The sequence below is a fragment of the Xenopus laevis genome, chromosome 6L (assembly GCF_017654675.1).
Source record: "Xenopus laevis strain J_2021 chromosome 6L, Xenopus_laevis_v10.1, whole genome shotgun sequence".
NCBI classification, from domain to species: Eukaryota; Metazoa; Chordata; class Amphibia; order Anura; family Pipidae; genus Xenopus; species Xenopus laevis.
In genome coordinates this window covers 137,338,430-137,364,164 of record NC_054381.1, presented here as the reverse complement: position 1 = coordinate 137,364,164, position 25,735 = coordinate 137,338,430, and positions in this window count along the sequence as shown.

Here is a 25,735-nt window from a genome sequence, read left to right as displayed (position 1 = left end):
ATTGAAATGCGATTTGCACAGTTGATGCTGGTGAGTACAATCTCTCGGCAGGGCAAAATGATGTTCAACTGCTCAAAGCTTTTATAAATGTATCAATTTCATAAAAACATTCCTGACTGTTAGGAAAATATAAAAAAAATTTCAAACTAATGCATTCCCCTTTTCAATCCACAGTAACTTGCCCCTACAAGTTAAGTTTTATTAAAGGAGAACGATGGGTGTCGAATCAAGGGGTCAATCCCCTGTTGCAAGTGCCAGTACCTCGGCTGTTCACTTTATCGAATCAACCAACAGTCTACAGAGGGTTCTCAAGCTCTTCTAAAATGCCACTTACTCAGTTCCCAGTATTCGGCACCCAAACATCAGCCGTTTCTCTTTACACTGCAGCCCACATGTCTCCTCCTTGTGACATCACTTCCTCCTTGACCATGATCATATTGTGCATGTGTCCTGCATCATTGCTCAGAATGAGAAAACCCATGAATCATGCACAGGGTTTGGGATATTTTGTCTTGCTTAGGCTGGGGGATTTCTGAAGTAGACAAAAAGTGTACTGATGCAGGGATGCCATCAGTAATCATGGGGCTGTGTACTACTAAGTTTGGAGCGCCCACTCTCCAGGTTTCCGAAAAATATGATTTACCTAGGCCCCCCTGGGTGTTGGGTCCTGCTCACAAATAAAATTGTGCCCCAATCAAAAAAATGTGCTTTAGCAGTCATGGCCATACACCTGAATTGCCCTGGCCACTCTCAGTTATGCCAAAACTATGCCCATGATCCACTAAAACCCTGCCCATCCCCACACAAGCCCTCTGCGAATCCCAATTTTCCATCTTGGGGTCCTATTGACTGCTAAGTTGTGGGAACATATTTAGGCAGCTTAAACGAATAGTTGAAATGTGCCCTTGCTGCTGAAATCGTATTAAAGCAAACCTGTCACCCATACATAAAAAGCTGTATAATAAAAGTTATTGTAAAGCATTCAAAGCTGTTGTAAATCTCAGCTGTCAAATAGGCATAGAGGCAGGGCAGCCAATTAATTTCACTTTTGGTTCAGCACTTACAAGATGTCACTGCCCTCATCACATTCCCCTTCTCTGTTTACCATTTAATTGTGTAACTAGTACATGGGGATGGACAGTGGGTCCCCCATTCTGGTGCACAAACAAGATTTTGAGATAATGCAAGGCTTGTCTTAATAACAGTGTCCACAAAATGGCTCCTGCCTGCTTGCTGTAATTATGAATTCCCAGACAAGATACAAATAATTTATATGTAATTAAAGTTCATTTTGCTTGACTAACTTGATAAAATAGGATTTGGAATATTTATTTCGGGTGACAGGTCCCCTTTAAATGCTAACTTAGTTCCCCAAAATAACCCAGTTATTAATGGCTTGAGCCCCAAATAGCACAATGCTATTATCCAGATGCCTTATTTTTGTATTGTTGTTGCTGCCCATTGGATTGAGTAAAGAAATATTCATATAAAAGTATCATTTAGGAGTAGTAGAACAATTGACTATATTACTAGTGAAATGCCTCTCATGTAGTTGTTGGCTCATGGCTAAATGGTCACATAAGTAAAACGAATCAAAGGGACTTCTCATATACTGTGGTCAAACAGTCTAGACTGGAACGTTCTTTTTATTTTAAAAGCCATTTCTTTGCTCTGATGGAAAGTCTTATAGGGAACAAATATAGATTGTGATCTAATGTGTTAAGCTTTTCAGATATGTTATTTTGATCAGTCAAGCATCCCCAACTTTCTCTTACACAGTCTTATTTGTAAGTCTTGTGTTTTCTGACATAGAACAATGTGTGTGAGAACACAAATGGCACAGCATGAAGGCAGTTTTATGAAAATGATTTCCAAGGCAGTTATGGGCACAAAAGCTACTGTCAGCTAATCAAATTACAGGAAACGTAAAGGTCAAAACAGCATAAATTCAACGTCTTCACAAAATACGACTGGGTTTCATAAATTCAGCTCTGCTTGGAGTCGTCAGGTGTGCTCGATAAAATAACTGTATGGAATGTGTGGGGTCGCCATTCATCAGGAACAAAGACGCGTGTATTAATAAATCTCGCAATGGCAAAACAAGTGGTGTGTTTCCTTGACAAACACAAAGGCAAGTGAAATTCTAAATCTGAACAAAAAAAAGAAAACCTGCAATCCATTCAGGAACAATTTGTCAGTAAATCTTAGAAGCCTGCAGTGGATTAAAGAGAGACAGATGAACTCGCAGCAAGACCCACAGCTGATTGAACTGATAAACATTATGAAAGAATGATGTGCATATTCTTGTTCCAATGAAAGCAGCAGAGAAATGGGTTGATTCAAAAGGGTCTGAGTAAATGAGTAAATCCGTAACACAACAGAAATGAAGTCCGTAGCATTTGTTGTATGTGGAAATCAGCAACGAATATGTTTTATGATTAATATCTGGCAGTTCTAGCAGTAGATGTATCAGGATGATGTGTTGGATACACCTCCCAAAATGGCAATTATAACTAAGTGTGAGTGTATGGGGCACATTTACTAAGGGTCGAATATCGAGGGTTAATCAACCCTTGATATTCGACCATCGAAGCAAAATCCTTCGACTCTGAATATCGAAGTTGAAGGATTTACCGCAAATACTTCGATCAAACGATCAAAGGAAAAATCGTTCGATCGAACGATAAAATCCTTTGAAGGATTTTAATCCATCGATCGAAGGATTTTTCTTCGATCAAAAAAAGCATAGAAAGCTTATGGGGAAGGTCCCCATAGGCTAACATTGATGCTTGATAGGTTTAAAGTGCCGAAGTAGGTAGTCAAAGTTTTTTTTAAAGAGACAGTACTTCATCTATCGAATGGTCGAATAGTCGAATGATTTTAATTCGAATAGTTCGATTTGAAGTCGTAGTCGAAGGTCGAATTAGCCTATTCGATGGTCGAAGTACCCAAAAAAAACCTTAGAAAATTCGAAGTTTTTTTTACTTCGAATCCTTCACTCGAGCTTAGTAAATGTGCCCCTGTGTCCTAATTTATTGAAAATTGGAATCCTGAAAACAGAATTGAGTAAAAATGTGAAAAAAATTTGAATGTTGCAAAATCACATTCTACTCATCATTTTCAGTGTCTAGCACCTTTGAAAAACTCAAACTAAAAAAACCATGTCAATTTTGCCCTGAACACCTCCCATTGACTTCTACATAAACATGATAGTTTTAAGATGCCAAATTTTAACATTCGAGTTTTCTGTTTTTTTGTGCTTAAAAGTGAATTCAACCCTTAACTAAAAAAACCCTACTATTTTAGCTCTGCAAACACGATTCATGTCATGGTATAATACAATGGGATGGGGAGAAACAGTGGGGCAAATTCACTAAGAATCGTAGTTGTGCCAGGCGCAAATTCGCCGTACTTCGCCACACTTCGCCAGGCGTAGTTTCGCCAGCGCTCCACAAATTCACTAAAATCCGAAGTTGCGCACAGGGGTAGCGTAAGTTTGCGAAGTTGCGCTAGCGTTAATTCGCCAAGCGAAGCGAAGTTTTGCTAGCGATGGTTAATTTGCATACAGCGCCAAATTCAAATTTCAATGGAGAAATACGTATCAGCACTACAAATGCCTAGAAAACCTTCAAAACATCAAATAAAAATTTTATTTTGCCCTACACATGTGCCCACTGTGTAGTTAAGTTGCCATGAGTTAGGAAATGTAGGGGGGAAGGAGGGGAGCCCCAAAAATTTTTTCGATCTTTTTCAGCTTATCACCCATAATATAGAAAACACGCCAGCGTTTTTTGGGACTTAGAAAAATTTTTCACTTTTTTTGAAGCAATCCCTATCTACTCTATTGCGCTTCGCCTGGTCTGAGGTGGCGAAGGAAGTCTAGCGTAAAAGGTGGCGTTCAGAACAATGCGCGCGTTAGTGAATTTGCGTAGTTTTGTTCGTTGCGCAAATTCGCCAGGCGTAAGGGTGCGAAGTTACAGTAGCGAAATTACGCCAGCGTCCGTTAGTGAATTTGCGAAGTAACGAAAATGCCCGACGCTAGCGAATTGACGCTAGCGTTCGGCGCTTCGGCGCTTAGTGAATTTGCCCCAATAAGTGTCTCAAAGCAGTTCCATCCTGAAGTGTTGGCTCCTTCTCAAAGCTTAGACTCAGACACAATTCACAGAGATGGCTGCCTCCACACCAATAAATACATTTGTTGGGTCAAGATAAAATTTTAAATAGTAGAGTGAATTATTTGCAATGTAAACAGTGTAATTTAGAAATAAAACGTAAAACTTTAAAAATCATGACAGAATCCCTTTAAAGTTGCAAATGCAAGTTTGAAATCTAGGGGGTTATTTATGAAAGGTCCAGTTTTTCTACCTTGAATAAACTCACAACTCAAACGTTTGCTTATTTATGAAAAAACTTGAATGTAAAAAAACTTGAGAAAATCTGAATACTCGAATTGATGGAATTATCGTAAAAAAAAACCTCTCGAATAGCCCGAATTGAGCGCAAACCACTGAAAAAAACCCAGAAAATCATGAAGGCTAAAAACATCTTCAAATGGTTCAATGGACCTCTACCATTGACTTCTACATGACCTTGACAGGTTTTAGCGAGAGTGTTCAGATTCAAACTTATTGCATTTTAGGAGCATAATAAATCTCGAAAAAATTCAAGTTTTTTTATAATCCAAATATTTTACTGAAACTACCCTCGAAAACTCACATTTTTCCTGGGAAGAACACAACTCAAACTTTGATCAATAACGCCTTCAATCTTCTGCTTCCACAGTTGTCATTTTTTGTACAGAAGGTGCACAAAAAGCATTTTCCCCAGAAATCCAACAAACCCTAAATCACCAGGGGGGTTATTTATCAAAGTCCGATTTTATCTCAACATTTTCTGCTGCAAACCCCGATCAAATCCGCTCTGTGTTTTTTATGCTTATTTATTATAAAATTTGCTTTGCGGGACAAAAAAAACAGATTTTCATGATTTTTCGGGATTTTTCATCTGAAAACCCAGAGCACATCAAAAAATCATTGGGACTTCTCCCACTGACTTATATTCAACCTTGACAGGTGTGAGATGCCGGATTTTCAGATTCGGACTTTTCCATCCTCGGGGTTTAATAAATTCTGAAAAATTCGTGATTTTTTAAAGGTCAGATTTTATTTTAAAAAAATCAAGATTTTTTTTTGTAATTGTTGATTTCGGAGTTTAGTAAATAACCCCCTAGGTGTCCATAATGCACCAATAAGTATCAAATTAGTATCCATTTGGCAAACAATTTTCCTTGCTTTTTTTTTTTAAATGGTGTCAATGCTGGACTGGTGAATGATGTTAATAACGGCATTATCATAGAATCTAATATAATAATAATAATTAATGCAACTTGCTAGTGGAACCCTGGAACTACCTCCATGTCGATGATATTCCAGGGCTTGCTTCCATCAAAATGTACACGTGAAAGCATAACATATAACATATTTTGTTCCCTGGAACATCCCACTACATCCATATAAAGACAGTGAAACAGGGTTTTACTACAAATTACTAGCAAACGACAAGGAGGAAAAGAATTTCAGATTTCCATCTGTTAATGGCTCAAGCCTCTAAATTATGGCCAGCTATAAAATTCAATGAAATGCTATTTTATTTCTCTGGGAGATTACATTTTCTAGGGGATTCTGGGCTACTATTTGTCAGTGAGGCGTCAATTCAGCAACACATTGTGTCAAACAGTGAAATAAGAAGAAAATTAGAGAAGTCTGCCCATTAAGGTTAATTGATTTTAAAATACTCTATTATCCAAAGATGGCAACTAATTATTTCTTTCACGGCCCCAGCGTGTTTCTGTTAAATGCATTAGTTGTTCAAAACTCATGACGGGCGGTAACGGAGTATAATCACAAGTACGCATTGTTTTAATTGGTAGATGCTTCACTTTATTCCTGATTATATTTGTAAAGCCAACTTAAAGGGCAAGCTACTCCAAATGGGCAAAAAATAAAAAGACGTGAATATTTTTTCTCTTAAATAAAAACTGGAGAAACAGGCAGTAATATATCCTTTTGCAATTATTAAAGTTTTATTTTCTAGAATTCCAGTGCCTTGTGAAACAGCATGCAATAATATTGTGCCCTTGATCTAGGCAAACAGTAGGAATCTTGCATAACAACAGTGACGTTATAGCAGAAGATGTTTATAATGGAACGCTACAGCTTGCTAAAAGGAAAGCAACTGCTACGTTGCTAAAAAAGCAAAATAATGGAGAGAGGTCTTTCTTTCTTGCAGAGCTATAAGAAATAACCAAGACATAAGAAAAACTGATCTGCTAGTCAACAAAAAGTTCACATGCACCCAACACTAAAGGTGGCCATACACGGGCCGATAAAAGCTGCCGACAGACCGTGTCGGCAGCTTATTGGCCCGTGTATGGGGCCCCCCGACGGGCTTCACCAATCGAGATCTGGCCGAAAGTCGGCCAGATCTCGATCGGATGGGACAGAAAATCCCCTTGAATCACGGGCGCATCTATTCGTTGATGCGGTCCTGCGATCTGACCGCCCGTTAGGCATCGTTAGGATCCGATCATTGGGCCCTAGGGCCCACGATCGGATCAGCCCGATATTGCCCACCTCAAGGTGGGCATATCGGAGGGAGATCCGCTCGTTTGGCGACATCGCCAAACGAGCGGATCTCTCCATGTATGGCCACCTTAACCCGTGTGTTTATTACCGCGGGGAGCCTCAGTATTTATAGATCTACATTCACCCGGCTCCTCTCTAATGTCACAGAAGGGACAGGGCATGCAAGTGTGAGTCTATAAGAACCGAGAACAGGAGGCAGAAGCAAGAGAGTAGTAAGGTTGCACATGGTGAAGTTCAGCCCGAACCCATCCTTGGCCCGCAAAAGCTTTGTGGAAGTCGACCCGAACCCATCGACTCACAGGTAAAACGGTGGGCCCTGTAGATTTCAGGCTGGCCCACACCAAATTGTACCCATTTTAAGCCCATCAAATACTGCTTGTGCATACTTGGACATATTTATTGGTGCAAAATTCACCATTTTCAACTTGTGTCTTCCACTACACATTAATAGAAATGTACAAGGTTGTACATCTCCACAAGGCAGTCCTGTGCCCAACACCTACCTCAAACTGATGTTAAAGATAAGAATGCCTTTAAATGTTGTACCTATGGGAGCTCAATATTGTGTAATTGTTGGGTGTAGAGAAATCCACCCATGTCCCAACTGATGAAGAAAAATCTGTATAGGCAGATTTCAGATTTTCAGAGTGCCAAGATATGTGGATATTTAATACTAAATACGAAATGATGACATTGTCATCAGAACATCAAACATCATACTGTAAAATGATTCTAAATTTGTAGCAAGTGCAACATTATATTCTTTTTAATTATAAAACGTTAATAGATGTAAAACATCTTTTTGCTTTATGGGAAAGGCCCACCAATAATGATATTCTATTGCATATGTCACACCAGAGATATTCATAAATTAGGGATGCACCAAATCCATTATTTTGGATTCGGCTGAACCCCCAATCCTTCAGAAAAGATTTGGCTGAAAACCGAACCGAATCCTAATTTGCAAATACAAATTTCCCTCCCATCCCTAATTTGCATATGCAAATTAGGGTTTGGTTTGGTCGGGCAGAAGGATTAGGCAGAATCCCTAAAATAAAGGGACAGTGCTTTTGCCATGGAGGGCTTGAAGCAAGTTGGAAACAGTAGGATCTAATCTATCAACCAATGGGGCGGAATTAGCTTCTGCAGCCCTATGTGATCTACTAAATGCATGACAGTGGCCCATAGGCAGATCAGCCTTCATCTCTGGCTCATTATTTGAATATATGCGGGAATGTGAATATATTGAATACAGGGAAAAATAAGCAATAATATTAATGTCTGCCTTTGTTACAATGCTCCTTGTGCTGGACCTCGACCCGTAGGCACATTATTGAGCTGTGCTCATTCAGTCCCATTGTTTAGTAACTGAGAATTAGCAAAAGTTCAATAGTGCATTGGCTTTGCACTGTATTCCCTTACTAAATTAAAATATTTCCTTCTTATTAAACAAAGGCTGTGGTTATACCAATATGTCACTTTGGTAGGGTCTCAAAATAGCTGATAACCAAGACCAGAGAAGTACAGGCTACAATCATCTCTAGACATTGTTACACTACAGCATTTGTCCGTGGGACTTTAGGCTTTTCCTTTTAATACATCTGCAGGGCCAAAAGTTGGTCCTTGCTGACCTAGCCATGGAAACCACAACATGTTATATATCACTCTACAATATAAATACAACTACAGGCCAAGGCCAAATTTCAAAACATCTTGGAGCCCCAATGAAACTGGATAGACTGCTATGGAGCAGTTGGCTTTGGCAGTTGTTTTTCCACCTTGATGTTTGAGATATTGCATTTGATTTGTATTCCATTATCTTCTTAAACTGCTGCCAAGAAGCATTTTAATACAATATTTGGTAACACATAGATTTGATAAGCGTTGTGCTTCCAAAAACGTTGGTTTCTTTGTCCATGTTTTTCCAATTTGTATTTCTTTTAACCCCAATCAGAAAACAAACGATTTGGAGGCTAGCACAGATTTATGTCCGAATTCAACAATGTGAATGGACTTTGTCCATCGCATTTATCTGAAGAATAAAGACGTTTCTAGTACTTTTTACCTGTGGTGCCAAATTGATCATAGAATCCTAATTCTTCAAGATAGATATTTCCCTCAAGTCTTCCTAAAGCAATCAAATTATAAGGCAATTGGGAACATAAGCAGAAGAATGACATGTATAACAGATGAAATGCTAAAATGTTATGATGTAGTACTAAAAGAAGGCTACAGGCTTTAATGTCTAGACAACAAAATATTGTATAATTTACAAAGTGCAGGATGTGGTTAAAAAGGGGAAAAAAGCCTTTTTACAATTTCAATAACAGGATCAGTGTTAGTGATGGGCGAATTTGCGCTGTTTCGGCCAAAAATTTGCGAAACTGCGCCAGTGTCTCGTTTTTGATGCCGGCGCCCGTTTCCGACGCCGGCGCCCGTTTTTTCTACGCCGGCGCCTGTTTTTGACGCCGGCGCCCGTTTTTCGGCAATTTTTTTTTGACGCCGGCGAATTTTTGCCTCGAATTTTCGCGGGCGTTTCGCGAATTTATTCGCTGGCGGCGAATCGCGCAAATTCGCTGCGAATTCGCGCCTGGCGGATAAATTCGCACATCACTAATCAGTGTTTGTTCATGTTTATATCAAATGAGTCAAATAACTTTTCTCTTTAGCTGTCCCTACCCTGACGTCTCTCCAACCCAACAGGAAAATTGCAACATTCTCTTTTGTTGCCAGTATGAATGATCAAATGCCCTGGAAATGCTACACAAAAACAAGCCCCCAGGTCCTGAGCATTCTGGATAACAGGTCCCATACCTGTACTTTTATTGCAGGAAAATGAGGCTACAGTAACACTTTCAGCTTCCAATTACCAGTGCTTATAAACTGGTTTCATGGAACAGACTGGAATTTTTTTTAACTGTAAGTTTGTTTAGTGTATATTTTTGCTCAGTTAAAAATACAAAACATGTAACTACATTTCCAGTCTTAATAAATCATCTTGTCCGAGACTTTCAGGTCTGAGCTCTTGAGCGATCAATCACTCTGAGCCCTGCTAGTCTCTTGCGAGAGCAGAAAATACATATAGACCCCCAGTACACATTTTCTTTGGCACGAGGACCCAGTTGTAAAATTAGCTGTACCTCTGGCCCAGATGCCTCAAGTATTCACAAAATGATGGACTAATAAGAGTACAGTATAAAATAAAGCTCCTGATTCTTTTACGAGTGAATGGACATATCTAACATCTGCCTTTAAGGCATAAAATGCCAGCCCATAAATAAGGCCTTTCCGTGACATGCATTTGATCATTTGTTAAATGCTGCCATATCAAATATGAAATTTTATGTGTAAAGCTATAAATCCCACATCTGCTTTAAAAGGTCATTTGAAGCCTAAAAGAATTTGACATTTTCTTTTTAAACATCTGACTCGTTGGCCCAGAATTAACAAAGGCTTGGTGTAAATGACCTTCACACATCACTGTACAAAGTGGTGTCCGTGGGCCAGATTTCTGTGCATGCTGAAAACATATTTTTTCGAAGTGTGAATATAAATCTTTCATTAAAGCATGCTTTTAACATGCAATTAATTCATTAGAAATGTAATCATATTTTACAGAGTGAGATAATATTTTGTTTTATATTTTTTTTTATTAGAAAATAATGATATTCTCATCTGAGTTCATTTGCATTGTTCACCTTAAAGAGATTTAAGTGATACTGATGCATTTTCTGGATGGCCCATTTACTAAAGGTCGAATTTTTTGAAACCACAAATGCCATGAAAGTTATTTAAAGATCCGAATATAAAAAGTACGAACAGAAACAAATCGTGAAGAAAAGGAAATCTAAGGCTTTTTGGGGCAAAACTTGAATTTCTCTGGTTTATTTAAAACTCACATTTTTCAAGATTTATTAAAACTCGATGCAGCAAAAAAGCCCAAATCCGAAAATCCGCCATCTCAGACCTGCCCAGGTTGTGTATAAGTCAATAGCAGAGGCCCCTATCCTATTTTGAAGTTTCTGTGGTCTGCACTGGAATTAGCCAAAAAATCTGACCATTTTGGGCAAATATCCGAAAAATTCAGGATTAAACCGAGCTTTTAAATAATAAATAAGGTAAAATTGGGTATGGGAGTTTGTTCATGATTTTTTTCATTTAAATAATGAGATAAGTTAGGATTTTAGTAAATAATTCTCTAAATGTTAGTAAATAGGCCCCTAAGTGTGAATATGAATCTTTCATTTTGGCATGCTTTTTGCTCAAACATGCAATTAATTATTTAGTAATTTAATAATATTTTTGAGACTAAGGTAATAGTTTTTTTAATATTAGACTATATATAAATTAAGATGAAATAATGCCATTCTCATCTGTGTCCATTTGCATTATTCACTTTTGGATTTAAGAGATAATGATGCATTTCCATTAAACACAGTAGGGCTCGATAACGTTCACAAGCACAGTGGGCAACTTGAGTTTTTCCCAAACACTTTCACTAAAAATTGGTGCATCAAAATACACTACTTCCACTTCCGTATAGTTGCGCTGGGTGCCACCTAGTCCCTTCTGCCTTCCATTCTGAATCTCTTGACACCTGGAAATGATGCCAGGCATCAAAACAATCTCCCATTTATATCGGCATTGTAGGTACATGTCTAAATTGCACTTTACTCTAGGTAAGTGAATCCTAGTGACTTAAAGGGACACTATAATTTTTGCTTTTTGCAATGATGATTTTTTTGTAATAAGCATGCTTGACAAAGGGGTTTTATTCCCCGAAATGTTGCATTTGCATTCCGCTTTGAAATAAAATAAGGAAGAATTCCTTTAGTCCTGTGTGCCATCGGATTTCGTTGAGTTTTAAGGCCAGAGTTGGACTGGCCTGGCGGGACACCGGCAAAAAGCCAGTGGACCCCCGGCAGGCCGAGGCCCGCTTCCCCGGATCCTAAAAGAAAATAATGATGTGCGGCACAGATGTTTGCATATGCACGATGAGGGCCCCGGAAGTGTGGAACCCGGTGGCCCCCCAATGCTCCAGTCTGACCCGGTTTAAGGCAATGTTTAAAACTTTAACTGACTATACGCTCATAAAAACAACATTGTTCAAGTGCAGGTGAAGATAGAGTAGAAGACACATAGAAGTAAAGATATTGTGGAACGAGACACTTCAGAGAAGAACAGATATGACAAATGGGGTGAATTTCAGTAGATTATATTCTGTGTTTTTTTAGTAGCCCAAACATGTCAGAAGAAAACATTAGAAATTGCCTTCAATTGCCTTCTATGACAATCAACTGAAAGCTCTTTCAAGAAATTTTCATAGGGTGGGTATACACTATTGCCCCCAAGCAAAAACATGCTTTCACCAGGTTGGGTTTATTTCATTATAAAGTAAAACCGTTTTTAAAGTTGCTCTGCAATATATGTGTTTTTATATAATGTTTAAACACGTTATATAAATATATTTATTTACATATTTTATATTTATATATTCCGAGCTCCTTTTATATTAAAGATAAAGGGTAGTGTGTCTGAAACATGTAGTGGCACACATTAATAAATGTAATAGCAGCAAAGCTCTGCCTTCACGCTTCCTCCATTTCTTTTGTATTATTGGTCTCACCATTGACTGCTCAACTGCTTTCTTTGTATTTTTTTCCACTAATCTCGTATCACTAATGTTTTGATTGCGTGACCCGAGCTCTAACTGGCCTGTGCTGTGCTGGAATTGCCACTCTACTTGATGTGTTCTGCCTTACTGTCCATGCATTATTCTCTGCCTGACTGCACTTGAATGCTTCCCTACTCTCTTCTCTAACTGACCTGCTGCTGAATTAGACTTTCTCTGAATGATTTCCCATGATTCAGTGATTCTGACTTCTTAACCTGCTATGTCTACATCTCTTGTTCTTCTTGTTTTATTCTCCCTTGCCACTACCTCTAGCTAATATTTCCTTTATTTAAATATTTCCTTTGTTTAAAACACTGATTTTCAAATTTACTCTTCTCTATTCTTCTTCAATACATATATTAGTCTATGAGACTTTTACTAACAATTTACTATCGATTTACTAACAAATTTATATTTTTCTATGGATCTCTAAAAATTTGTTGTTTTCCTATTCTTTTTAAAAAAAACTCTAAATATCGAGATTTATTAAGTGTAAAAACCCCAACAACCTCTAAATACAAAAGTTCAGCAGGTAAAAGTTGTCGAAGTCCTATAGAATTCAGTGGGAGGTACGCTCATCCTATTGGACCGTTTTTAATCACTTTGGACTTTTAGAGATTTTTAGGGGTTTTTTCACTAGGAATTTTTTGAAAAACTTTTTTTTAGGTTTTAGAAGCATTTGATTTTTTTTCCGGATAGTTCACAGTTATTTTCTGTTTGTACTTTTTCTATTTGGTTCTTTTAATAAACCTTTTAATAAAAGTCAGTTTGGTCGTGGTTTCAAAAACCTCTAAAACCACAAAAAAATTTATAAATATGCCTCCCCATGTATATACTATACATATGTACCTTTAATAATAGTAGGGACAATTCTAAAGTTCTCTTTAAATCATACTAAATAAAATCTAGTCTGTTTTGACCCAAAAACATAGGAGTCTTTGAAAACTAAGCAGGCAACATATTGATATGCTCAAATAAATACCATTTGAGCAAATCAATATGTAAATAAATATATTTATTTACAAAAAAATAAATATATTTATTTACAATACCAAAGAAACCACCAGTGCAGGTCACCATCACAGGCCAATACTCACAAAATGGTAAATCATGTAGCATGTCCAAACAAAGTTATCAGTCACTTGAATCAACATAACATCCTATACCTGTGCATAGCTTTCCAGTACTCATGGCAACCTGTGCCTAGGCTAGGCAAAAAGCAAGTAGGAAGAATGCCACAGGTATGGGATCCGTTATCTATAAACCCGTTATCCAGAAAACTCAGTCTCTCATTGATTCAATTTTATCCAAGTGATCCGATTTTTTTAATAAATGATTTCCTTTTTCTCCATAATAATAACATATTACCTTGTACTTGATCCAAACTAAGATATAATTAATCCTTATTGGAAGCAAAACCAGCCTATTGGGTTTATTTAATGTTTATATGATTTTCTAGTAGACGTAAGGTATGAAGATCCAGATTACAGAAAGATCCATTATTAGGAAAAACCTCAGGTCCTGAGCATCCTGAGTAACAGGTCCCATACCTGTATCATACAGGTAGTGCAGTCAATAAAAGCTTATTATTAAACAACTTATAAAGGATATAGGAAACAGAAGCACAATAAAAAATAGGGTATATGTATATACAAGGATATTTAGGCAATAAGAAAAAGTTATCTCAGAGTGTAAAATATATGCAATACATAAAATAGTTCACATTATTAATAGAGATACGTAGTGATTCCTAAACTCCTAATTATGGAGACAAGAGTCTGTGCCAATCAAGTAACACTATTACTACAACTAGTGTGGATAATATCTACCGTATATACTCTAGTATAAGCCGAGTTTTTCAGCCCCCAAAATATGCTGAAAAACTCTACCTCGGCTTATACTCGGGTCAAGCGCAAAAACGGTCACCGACGTCTAAGAATAGTCGCCGGCGACTTAGGCGCCGGCGACTATTCTTAGACGTCGGTGACCGTTTTTGCCTAAGAATAGTCGCCGGCAACTCTAAGAATAGTCGCCGGCTCCTAAGAATAGTCGCCGGCGCCTACGAATAGTCGCCGGCGTCCAAGAATAGTTGCCGACGTCCAAGAATAGTCTCCAAGAATATTCGCCGGCGTCCAAGAATGGTCACCGGCATCCAAAAACGACACCTCCAATGGGAGCAGAAACCCTCAATTTTTTGATTGAAACTTACCAGAAGCTGCTGCATTTCTCACCCTAGGCTTATACTCGAGTCAATAAGCTTTCCCAGTTTTTGGAGGTAAAATTAGGTACCTCGGCTTATACTCGGGACGGCTTATACTCGAGTATATATGGTAGTTATACTGTGTATATCAAAATGAAACCAACCTCCAAATATTTATCATGGGATAGTGTCTATAAGCATGATACTCTGGGGTATATTTATCAAAGAGTGAAGTTAGAGATCACCACAGTCCTCTAGCGTGAAATTCTGCCACTCTCCATTCATTTCTATGGGATTTTGAAAGGCGTATTTATCAAGGGATGAACTTTCACTTTCACCCATTGATTAATACTCTTTCAAAAAGCCCATAGAAATGAATGGAGAGTGGCGTTATTTCACTCTAGAGGACTGTGGGGATCTCTAACTTCACTCTTTGATAAATATACCCCTCAAGGTTGAATATTAGAAAACAGTCAATGTTAATTTGACAACACAAAATTAATAATTGAATGGGCAGAACCAAAAGATGTATACCTAGATATTGGCAATAAAATATCATCTCATGGAAACACTTTACAAAAGCTGTCACACAAAGAAGCAAATTGTCATTGATCCAAAAGTAAGAATAGATTATATTCCGCATTCAAGCCGACACATGCACTGTTGTAGTCTAAGGGGCAGATTTACATAGGGTCGAATATAGAGGGTTAATTAACCCTCAATATTCAACTGCCGAAGGTAAATCCTTCGACTTCGAATATCGAAGGATTTACCGCAATTAGTTTGATCGAATGATCAAATCCTTCAAATCGAACGATTCGAATGATTTTAACCGGTTGAACGATTTTTCTTCCCCATAGGCTAACATTGTACCTCGGTAGGTTTTAAGTGGCGAAGTAGGGGGTCACAGTACTTAGATTATTGAATGGTCGAACAATTTTTAGTTCGAATCGTTCGATTCGAAGTTGAAGTCGTAGTCTAAAGTCAAAGTAGCCAATTTGATGGTCGAAGTAGCCAAAAAAAAACTCAAAAAAAATGCGAAGTTCTTTTTATTCCATTCCTTCACTCGAGCTAAGTAAATGTGCCCCTAAATATTCATTCTGCCCCCCAGTCACAATTACATAGCATTATAATCTATACCACAGCTTTTAAGAGACAATTGGTCAACCCCCGAAATCCTTTTCCAGTTTTTCCAGTTACAAGCATGTGTCTAGTAAATGTGGCCAGGGCTCTGCATCCTTGTAAATTCTGATATAAGACCAACAACCCTATAGGGTCAACATTTGAATCTGAATATTTTTTTGCAGCAAAAATCCTGAATTTGAATTCCCGAAACTCAAATTTCCAAGCTTTACTTGAATGTAAGATCTTTTGCAAGTTGAGCTTTCAAGAATTTGACTGACATTGAAAATAATAGGTAGAGTGTGATTTTGAGTTGTTTTTTCAAGTTTTTACACAATCAAGTTTTTGAATTTTTTTTAATAAATAAGCACATGAAGAAAAACACTCAAAAAAATCCAATTTTTATTAAACCCCCCCAGAATACAAAAATAGCTAGCAAACTTTTTCTTGGCTTCAAACTTTCTGTACAGATAGGTGATTGATGTGAAATAGAATTGTTAGGAGGAGTTAATGTATTGCTTCCCAGGGACGGAATTATTCCATACATAAATGCATTTCTCTACTGAACCTCATATTTTAGGTGTCACCAAACACAATCACTCATGCGAAATGATAGAATACATAAACCACCAAAATATCATATATATACAGTATATATTGGGGAATGCGAAGTCAAAATACATCCTTTGAAACTGTGAATAAATCTGCTGCACAAGGCCTCAAATCATAACACATAACACTTGGGCATCTCTCCTTCTTAGTTATATTGGAAGCTCCTCTGAACCACATAAAACAATATAGATACAAGGTGGATGCCCAAACATGCTTGTTATATTTCTACATTGATTGTATATATGTGGTTTATGTCTACACTATGAATGGTGATTTCTTAGAAACAGCGGAAATTTATTGTTGTCACTCCAGCGTTAAGTTGTTTATTGAATGCAATGTTTTCAGAACCCCTGGTTCTCTTGACTGCAGTCTTTAGTGTTCAACAATGTTGATGAACATGAGTCTTCTTCTCCAACCCAACAACAGGTATTATCGGATACAGTAGGTGGAATTATTTTTATTTATTTTGTAAACCAAACCCTAAAAAAAAGAATAATTTTATGAATAATTTATTTAAATGGGTACTTTAAAAGTGATAGCGTTTCTGGTATTTCGATATTTTTTGTTAAATGAGGAATTGTTTTTATTTATTTTATTTTTAACTATAAACCAATTTATAAATAAATTATTTAAATAGTTACTTAGTGATAGTATTTATTGGTCAATATATTAAAGATGGGCTCCGCGCTTCGTACCCTCTCACTAGTCTGTAATACAAGTATTCATTTAAGTGCAAGTGCACTTTCTAAGACTTCGAGAATTCCTAAAATAATAAAGAAAAAGCCAATGATGTATTACCCTTTTATTATAATGGCCGTAATTATAATGGACCTATTTCCTACTATTGTGGAAAATAAGCCACAATGGTGAAATACTATGGGGACCTCCCTCCAATGGCCCAGATACCAGTTATACTCACAGGGCGCAGATCATTTGAAGAGTATCTTTAAATGTGGCAGTCGATCCGGCTGTTCTCTAAGAAGAAAAGCTTCTAGTGCTGGTTCCAGAATTGCCGGGTTTCTCTGCTCGGTGCTGTCTCTCTTCCCGTGTTGGTGAGAGCCATGCGGTGTTTTTGTTCTCCCTGTGGTGGACCTGAGTGTTCTCCGAACTCTGAAAAACTTTTAAAATCACATTGAAGCCAACTGTTTTACTCTTGTCCTATGCTAGGGATGCACCAAATCCATTTTTTGGGATTCGCTGAAACCCCAAATCCTTTGTGAAAGATTCTGCCAAATACCAAACCGAATCCTAATTTGCAAATGCATATGCAAATTAGGGGCAGGAAAGGAAAAGATGGGGACATTTTTTTACTTACTTTTTGGTGACAAAGTCACCTGATTTCCTTCCCTACCCCTAATTTAAATATGCAAATTAGGATTTGGTTCGGCCAGACACAAGGATTCTGCCGAATCCTGGATTCGGTGCTTCCCTATTATTTAATAATTATTATTAATAATAATAAAAATAATAACAACAAAAACATTTAAATGCACCTAGTTATAAGTGTTATATAACAGCAAAAGATAACAATCAAGTTTTGTAATTCATGTAAAATAAAGTGTATTATTAGTCACAAGTGAATTACATATATTTAATTGGAATTCTAATATTACCATTGTAAACTCAAAATGCACAACAGTAAGGCAATCATTAAGTAGCGATATTTTTTTTAAAAAAATGACGGCGAGGGCTCTTTTTTTAACTTCTTTTCTGACATTATATATTGATCACTGTCAGACAAATTGTGCAATTGGGATTCAGAGGCTGATATAGCATAGGGATAGTTGGCTTGACCTCTCTTGTACACCACTCATGAAATGCCTCAGTTCCATAAATGTCCTTTAAAAAATAGTGGAAATCATTTCATACTTCAGTTGTTGGGTTTCAAAAATGATAAATGCACGTGGGAATAGTTGCACTCCAGACAAACTGCTGTACAACGTGTGCCATTTTGTGAATAATGAATCATCTAGGCAGCTTTTATGAAAATGTAATTACAATAGCAGTAGACATGCATTTTATTGACATTTATAGTGTGTCTTATATACTATAGCCATCTCTAGTGGCACTGCAGCGGTGGAAGCATGCATTAGTCAAAGTCTTTCACAGGCATGCCACAATACAGCTATGTGCATAAAACATCCCTTGTGCTTTCCATGCTTTATGCTATATGCTATATGTTTTTTTGCTATATTTCTATACATATATATATATATATATAAATAAAACAAGGGAAAATTAAAATACATATAGACAAATACAAGAGTCCTCTGCACTCAACCCATTATCAATATATTTAAGACAGAGTCTTAAATAGACTAAAATAGCCCATAGACTCTAATGGGTGAAAAGAAAAAAAAAATTGTTGCGCATCAAAACATTTTGTCGCCTATAGACTTCAATGCATTTCGGCTCATTTTTGCAGTTTTGCAAATTTTAGGGGAAGTGAAATAGGTCAGATTCACCCATCAGTACGGTCGGGAGTTAGTGATGTGCAGGTCAGGTAAAACCTGACTCAACCCCGCACTCCCTCAACCTGCACCTGGCCGCACCCGACTTCCGGGTTCGTTTTATAGACCCGAGTCATCCGCCGTTGACGTCACAACAGGGGCAAGCAGGCGCACTGCTATAAGACCGGAAGCCGGCAGTGTAAGGTGGTGGGTGGGGAAAGCAGACAGAAGAGCTTGACCCAGACCCGCCACCCGCAAATGGGGATGCGAGGTCGGTCCAGACCCGTGGTTCCCGCAGTTATCGGGCTGGCCCGCACATCACTATCGGGAGTACCCCTTTGCAACATTCAAGATATCACTGAATCTCAAGTTCAAGAGCAGAGAATGCTTATGACCTGGGGTTTTCCTCATAAGGGATCTTTCTGTAATTTTGATCTTTGTCCATTAAAGTGATACTGACACTACTTTTTAAAATATGAATCTACATTAAAAATTACCTATAGGCAGAGCCGGGCCAGCCCGGCCAGGCACCCTAGGCAACCTGGCCGGGCACGGCGCCGGCTTAGTGTGCGCTCAACCGTGCATGCGCGAAACTACGCGCCAGCACGCATGCGCGAAACTACGCACATGCACGCAAGTGCATTTGAAACAAAAGTTACCAGCGCCAGTCAGGGAGACCCAGGACCGGACATAGGGTAGGCGACAGAGCAGGTACGTGCCTGGCGCCCCCTCAGCTTTGCGCCCTCGGCACGTGCCTACTCTGCCTACCCCTAGTTCTGGCCCTGCCTATAGGTCATGCTGATCGTTTTTTGCTGAGTGGTTTGTTTTTGTAAGCAATTGTTAGTTGAGGTTCCTAAACCTGACTGTTTTGCCAACCTGACTGTCCCATCTCAGTCTGTCAGTTAAATTTTCTAATGCTAACGGACTCGTGCTGCACAAATATGGCAGCCCCCTCATACAGGAACATGGGACATCAGACAGGTAATGTAAAAGCATCATGCAAATACTTTATGGCAAAGTTCTAAGTTGTTTTCCAAGGCAATATTATGATAAATTTAAAAAAGAGTTTAATTTCTGGATTTGCCTATACTAGATACCATGACCTGGATGAATGAAAATCTTCATAGTCATATTTCCATTCATTTTGGAGAAAATACTCTAAAACTGGTTCGGGAATATGAAAGAACAGCAAGAAATGTGGCGGACTATTGAAACCATCTACACTTTAATCTCAGATGCCGACATCAGGGACTTACTCCTTGTAGCCTACGCCTGGGTTCCACTGTAAAAAGTCACAGAGCCAACAAGGTTTTACAAAAAAGCCCAAAAACATCTACTAAATGAACGGGTCAGACAGATCAACTTTACCATTGATACCCTTAAGCAGAAAGTTGAACATCTGAAACGGAGTCTGGCAAAAGAACTGCCTGATGGAACTCTGGAAAGGGTGGTTGTGTTTGTTGAACATGCACAGATTTCCCAACACATTAAGAGTAAGGAGCAACAAATAAGCAAATTCACCACGTTACTGTCACGAAGCAGCAGTTTGAAACGGACTGAAGAACTAACCTGGAGGCAGAAAGATGAGACACCAAAGAACCCCAAAGACACGTGGGTTAGGAACCTATCAGATAGGGTACTAGAAAAGGACGTGCTAGCCAAGGGGTTAAACTATGCGGTGACATATACCACATACCAGTAGTTGAACTCATCACAGCCACAGAATCTGCTATCAAAAATAATCACTTGAAAAAGGAAGAAGTGGAACAAATCCGGCTAAAAGTGTCAGCTGCCTTGTCAAGTGCCAGAATACCTCCCTCTAACCTTAAGAGAGGAGAACGCTCAGTTCTGTGAGTAAGGACCCGAACATCCCTATCCTGGCAGCAGATAAAGAGCGATGCACAGTTGTGCTCAACACAACTGACTACGACTGCAAGATAACCTCTCTACTCAGTGATAGCAATACATATGAACCCTTAAGGAAAGACCCAAGCAGCGGTTACAAGAAAAAGGTGATAGGTTGCCTACAACAACTTGAAAAAGGAGAAAGCCATTGATCGTGTTTTATACCACCGCCTGTACCCCAGAGAAGCCACACCATGCTTATACGGACTACCCAAGATACACAAAGAAGGAGCCCCACTAAGGCCCATTGTAAAGCAGCATAAATTCAGTGCCATACAGCATTGCAAAATTCTTGGCTAACATCTTAGCCCCGTTGGTAGGCAATACAGTGCATCATATGCAGCATGCCAAAGAGTTACCAAGATTCACGGCGTTACACTAGAGGCAGAAGAAACAATGGTATCATATGATGTCACTTCCTTGTTCACATGTATACCTACTACAGAGGCAATTGAGATTGTAAGAAATCGACTGCAACAAGAACACCCTCAGCAGCAGAACGAAGCTTAGTCCCAACCAAGAATGTTTGTTGCTAGATTTGTGCCTTAACATCACATACTTCAAGTACAAGAACCTTTTTAATAGACAGAAACATGGCTGTACAAATGGTTCTCCAGTCTCTTCCATAGTAGCAAACTTGTACATGGAGGAAGTGGAAAGGAGGGCCCTACTTACTTTCCAGGGAACTACACCGAGTGACTGGTTCAGGTATGTGGATGACACTTGGGTTAAAATCAGATCCAATGAAGTGGCGGCCTTTACAGAACACATTAACCCAGTGGACAATAACATCAAGTTCACAAGGGAAGATGTCCACGAGAACAAACTTGCCTTTTTGGACTGTTTGATATGTATCCAAGAGGGAGGTAACTTGAAGACGGAAGTATACAGGAAACCCACTCATACGGATCAATATCTGTTGTTTGATTCCCACCATCCGCTGGAACACAAACTGGGTGTCATTAGAACTCTGCACCACAGGGCGGAAGTTGTGGCAACTGATAGAGAGTCCAAAAACATAGAGCAAAACATCTTACAGGAGCTTTGAAAGTGTGTGGCTACCCAGACTGGGCCTTTGTCAAAACAGCAGCAACCAAGCCCAACAGGAACACCAATAGAAATAACCGCCCGGAGACACATAGTAGGCGAAACATAGTCATCCCATATGTAGCTGGAGTGTCAGAGAAACTCAAGTATTTTAAACATTAATTAAATCCAATAGGATTGTTTACCTCCTATAAGGATTAATTATATCTTAGTTTGGTACAAGGCACTGTTTTATTACTACAGAGAAAAAATAATTTTTAAAAATCTAAATTATTTGATTAAAATAGAGTCTATGGGAGATGGCCTTCCTGTAATTCAGAGGTTTCTGGATAACGGATCTCTGGATAATGGATCCCACACCTGTATTATTTTCAAGATTTATTATTAAGCGACAAAGGAAGGTAGAGTCACAGGCGGTGCCTAAACATTATACACATTCTGGATAACAGGTCCAATACCTATAGTATTTATCATAGTATAGTTGTAAAAATAGGCAGACAAAATGGCAATTTACTAAAGGGCGAATTTTTGCCTCGGAAGGCTTCGCTATACTTTGCCCAACTTCGCCAGACATTAATTTGCAGCAAATACTGTATGTGAATTTATCAAAAATTTGTCAGCAAAAATTTGTCAGCGTGGACATTTCGAAGCGAATTTTCACTAGCAAAACTTTGTTAACATACGCTTACGTCAATTTGAATAGGGCCTTTATTAGTGAGTGTTGGTGAAATTGCTGGAAGTGGCCACTTATTATTAAAAATGTCCACGGAAGCAAAATAAAGACAAAAGAGATTCTTTATTGTCCTAGACATGATCCCACCCTAAAACAAATGTGACATGAGCTTCAAATGGTCACTGTGTTTTAAAAAAACATATTTAACAGTTAAACATACCGGTAATCCCACTTTAAAATATGAAAAAACTCTCTTTTTCATTGACTTTTTCAGAATACAGGAGATGGTGTCACTGACATAATAATGTTGAGGATGTAGCTTCATCTTATCAATTCGCCAAACAGACTCTGGAGAAAAGGGTAACGGATTGGATAATTCACACTTTGATAAACTTAAACAATCGTGAGCGAAAATTAGTCTGACAAAACGGCGAGAAACTTCGCTAGCGCTGAGCTTTTTTCGCTAGTGAATTGTCCGCTTCTTTGTAGTAAATTGGCGTTGTCCCTGCGATTTGTCTTTTTGGCAAATTTTCGCTAGAAAAACCAACTTCGCCCTTAAGTAAATCTGCCCCAAACAGTTCAACAAATAAAAATATATACACAGTAACAAAGTGGGGCTCATTTATCAACACTACGCAAATTTGCACCATGGGCAATTACCTGTAGCAACCAATCAGTAGCTTTTTAAAGCCAGCTGCAAATAGAACAGTGAATGCAGCTATCTGATTGGTCGCCATGGGTTACTGCCCATGGGCAAATTTGCCCAGTGTTGATAAATGACCCCCAGTGTCACATGTTTCGCTTCAGGGCTTGATCAATGTATACGATTTGTATCACCTACTGGACCTAATATTAAATCCCTAAAAAAAAAAACTATTAAATAATGATGCAAATAGTGTTTGTTTTAATTGTGCTATTATTTTGAAGATGCAGATCTGCTGAATGAGCTAAGCGAAAGCAAAAGTCAACTCTAAATACATTTACAGATAGCTTATACTGTAAAATGTCCTATAATAGATTTGTAAATGAACACTGCAACCTTATAGCACCTAGTTATTTGCTTTCAAAAAACCATAGACCGTTCAATCCTTATCTAGTGGTACTTGGCTCCTTTGTTCCTTCTGCTGTACATTGAGGGGAAAATGTGTGACATTGTAAAAAATTGAAATAAAAGCTTTTTGGAGAAATACTTTAGCAAATGAGCTGTGTGTTACTGAGACCTGATCAATGTCACCCAACTGCAAGTGCAGAATAAGTCATTTTTTGCCTCCAGATGTATTACACTGGTAAACACTTAATCAGGGGGGGACTTTTTGAAGTGCAAATATTTCTTCTTTAGTCACCTTCTAATGTTTACTCTAAAGTCATAAATAATTAGTCTGCATGTTTTGTCTGACACAAAATTCCTCGCTGGCCACGAATAAAGTTGCTGGCTTGCATTCCCGTGCAATCTGGCCCTCGGTGTGAAAGGATATTACTAACGTGTCGGCTCTTTCCCTTTTAAAAAATAGAATAAAGTATAACCCTAATCTAGACATTAAATGAAACATCTGTCTGTCTGAAGTTAGTGTTCTCCCAAATGCTACATTTTGGTGAACTGGATGCTTGTGTTGCTGATGAATGCAAAACAAATGTGGAGACTGTCGCATGGAACGGAGGTTTGCACAAATGTTTTGCAGGCTCTAATCAAAGAATGTGTTTGTTTTTTGTATCACAATAATAATAATAATGCAAGGTAAAATATACTATGTTGGGTTTATATTCTACAGTATGTCTCTTACCTTAGACAACACTAGCAATAAAGTGGCACTCCCTGAGTACAGAAGAAAGACTCTTCTTCCTGTTTTTTTCTTTGCAATTTTGCTCTCACCTCTTTTTCTTTTGTTTCATATTTGCCTTTTCGCTAAACCTTTCTCTTCACTCCTACCCCTTTTTCTAATATTGTTCTGTTCTCTCCCATTCCCTTTCTCTTGTCTTGTTTATATATTTACTTGTGGAAATCAGAAACCACAAAGAGGATTACCAAGCTCAGGGTCCTCCCCTGACTACCCAACTCTGGGTCCATGAGTAGGATTTCTGCCCAGTTTTCCGGACATTAAAGTACTGATTCCATGCATTTTAAAAATCATATATTTAATGAGTTCCCTTCATCTAAAATTATTCCATGTTCTTCATAACCAGTTTCTTAACCGTGAGTCCTTGGATTCTGTTGCTGTTTTGAGTGTAAAACATCATTTTGTTGACTTTTGTAGACTTTAATTTGTCTGTCTTTTCATGACATTCATGACTTGCCCCATGTTTGAGGCAAGTTCTAAAATTCTGCCTCAAATGTTTCACTGTAAATGCTGCATAAAAACCCAGTCCTATAATGATATAAATAAATTTCTTTCACAAAAGACCAACAATGAGGTTTGAGCTATTTCATTTTTCAGATGACCCCTTGTAAGTGTGCATAAACACACACACAGTATATATCCTGTAAATGATATCCTTATAAATGGTGCTTAGTGATGACAACGTTTATAATTGGAGCTTATTGTTGTAATTTATTTTACAAGACTTACTGAAACTTGTGTATTATAATAAATAAAGTATTCCCTGTTGCAAAATATGAGGATATTAGAAGTTACCTCGGAGTTCCATGACCTTCGGTAACTCATCCTCTGTGACTTATAATATCCTTATATTTTACAAGAGGGGGTACTTTATTTAGCCCCTCTTGTAAAATATAAGGATATAAAATAAAATATAAAAACACTCGGCCTTCGGCAACTTATAATATCCTTATATTTTACAAGAGGGGGTACTTTATTCAATATATATATATATATATATATATATATATATATATATATATTGAATAAAGTACCCCCTCTTGTAAAATATAAGGATATTATATATATATATATTGAATAAAGTACCCCCTCTTGTAAAATATAAGGATATTATAAGTTGCCAGAGGCCGAGTGTTTTTATACAGGTCATGGAACTCCAAAGTAACTTCTAATATCCTCATATTTTGCAACTGGGGGTACTTTATTTATTATAATACACAAATTTCAGTGAGTCATGTGACAGAAATGACATCAGAACTCACCGTTTATAACTGATGACATCAGAACTCACCGTTTATAAGGATATAATTTACAAGATATTATTATATCCTTATACTATATTATATATATATACACATATGTAAGTACTGTATGTACATATTTCAATAACTAGAGTACAAAGGTTTTTTGTAATTTGTCCAATTCCCTTGAAACCTATATTACCTTTTTGTGGCCATCAGAGTGAAAAGACAATGAAATTGAAGTATTTGAAAAATACAGTATATATTGATTTATATGTTTCGTGCCATCTAAAATGATTTATTTCCAAGTCAGTTATTGATTTTGTGATGGT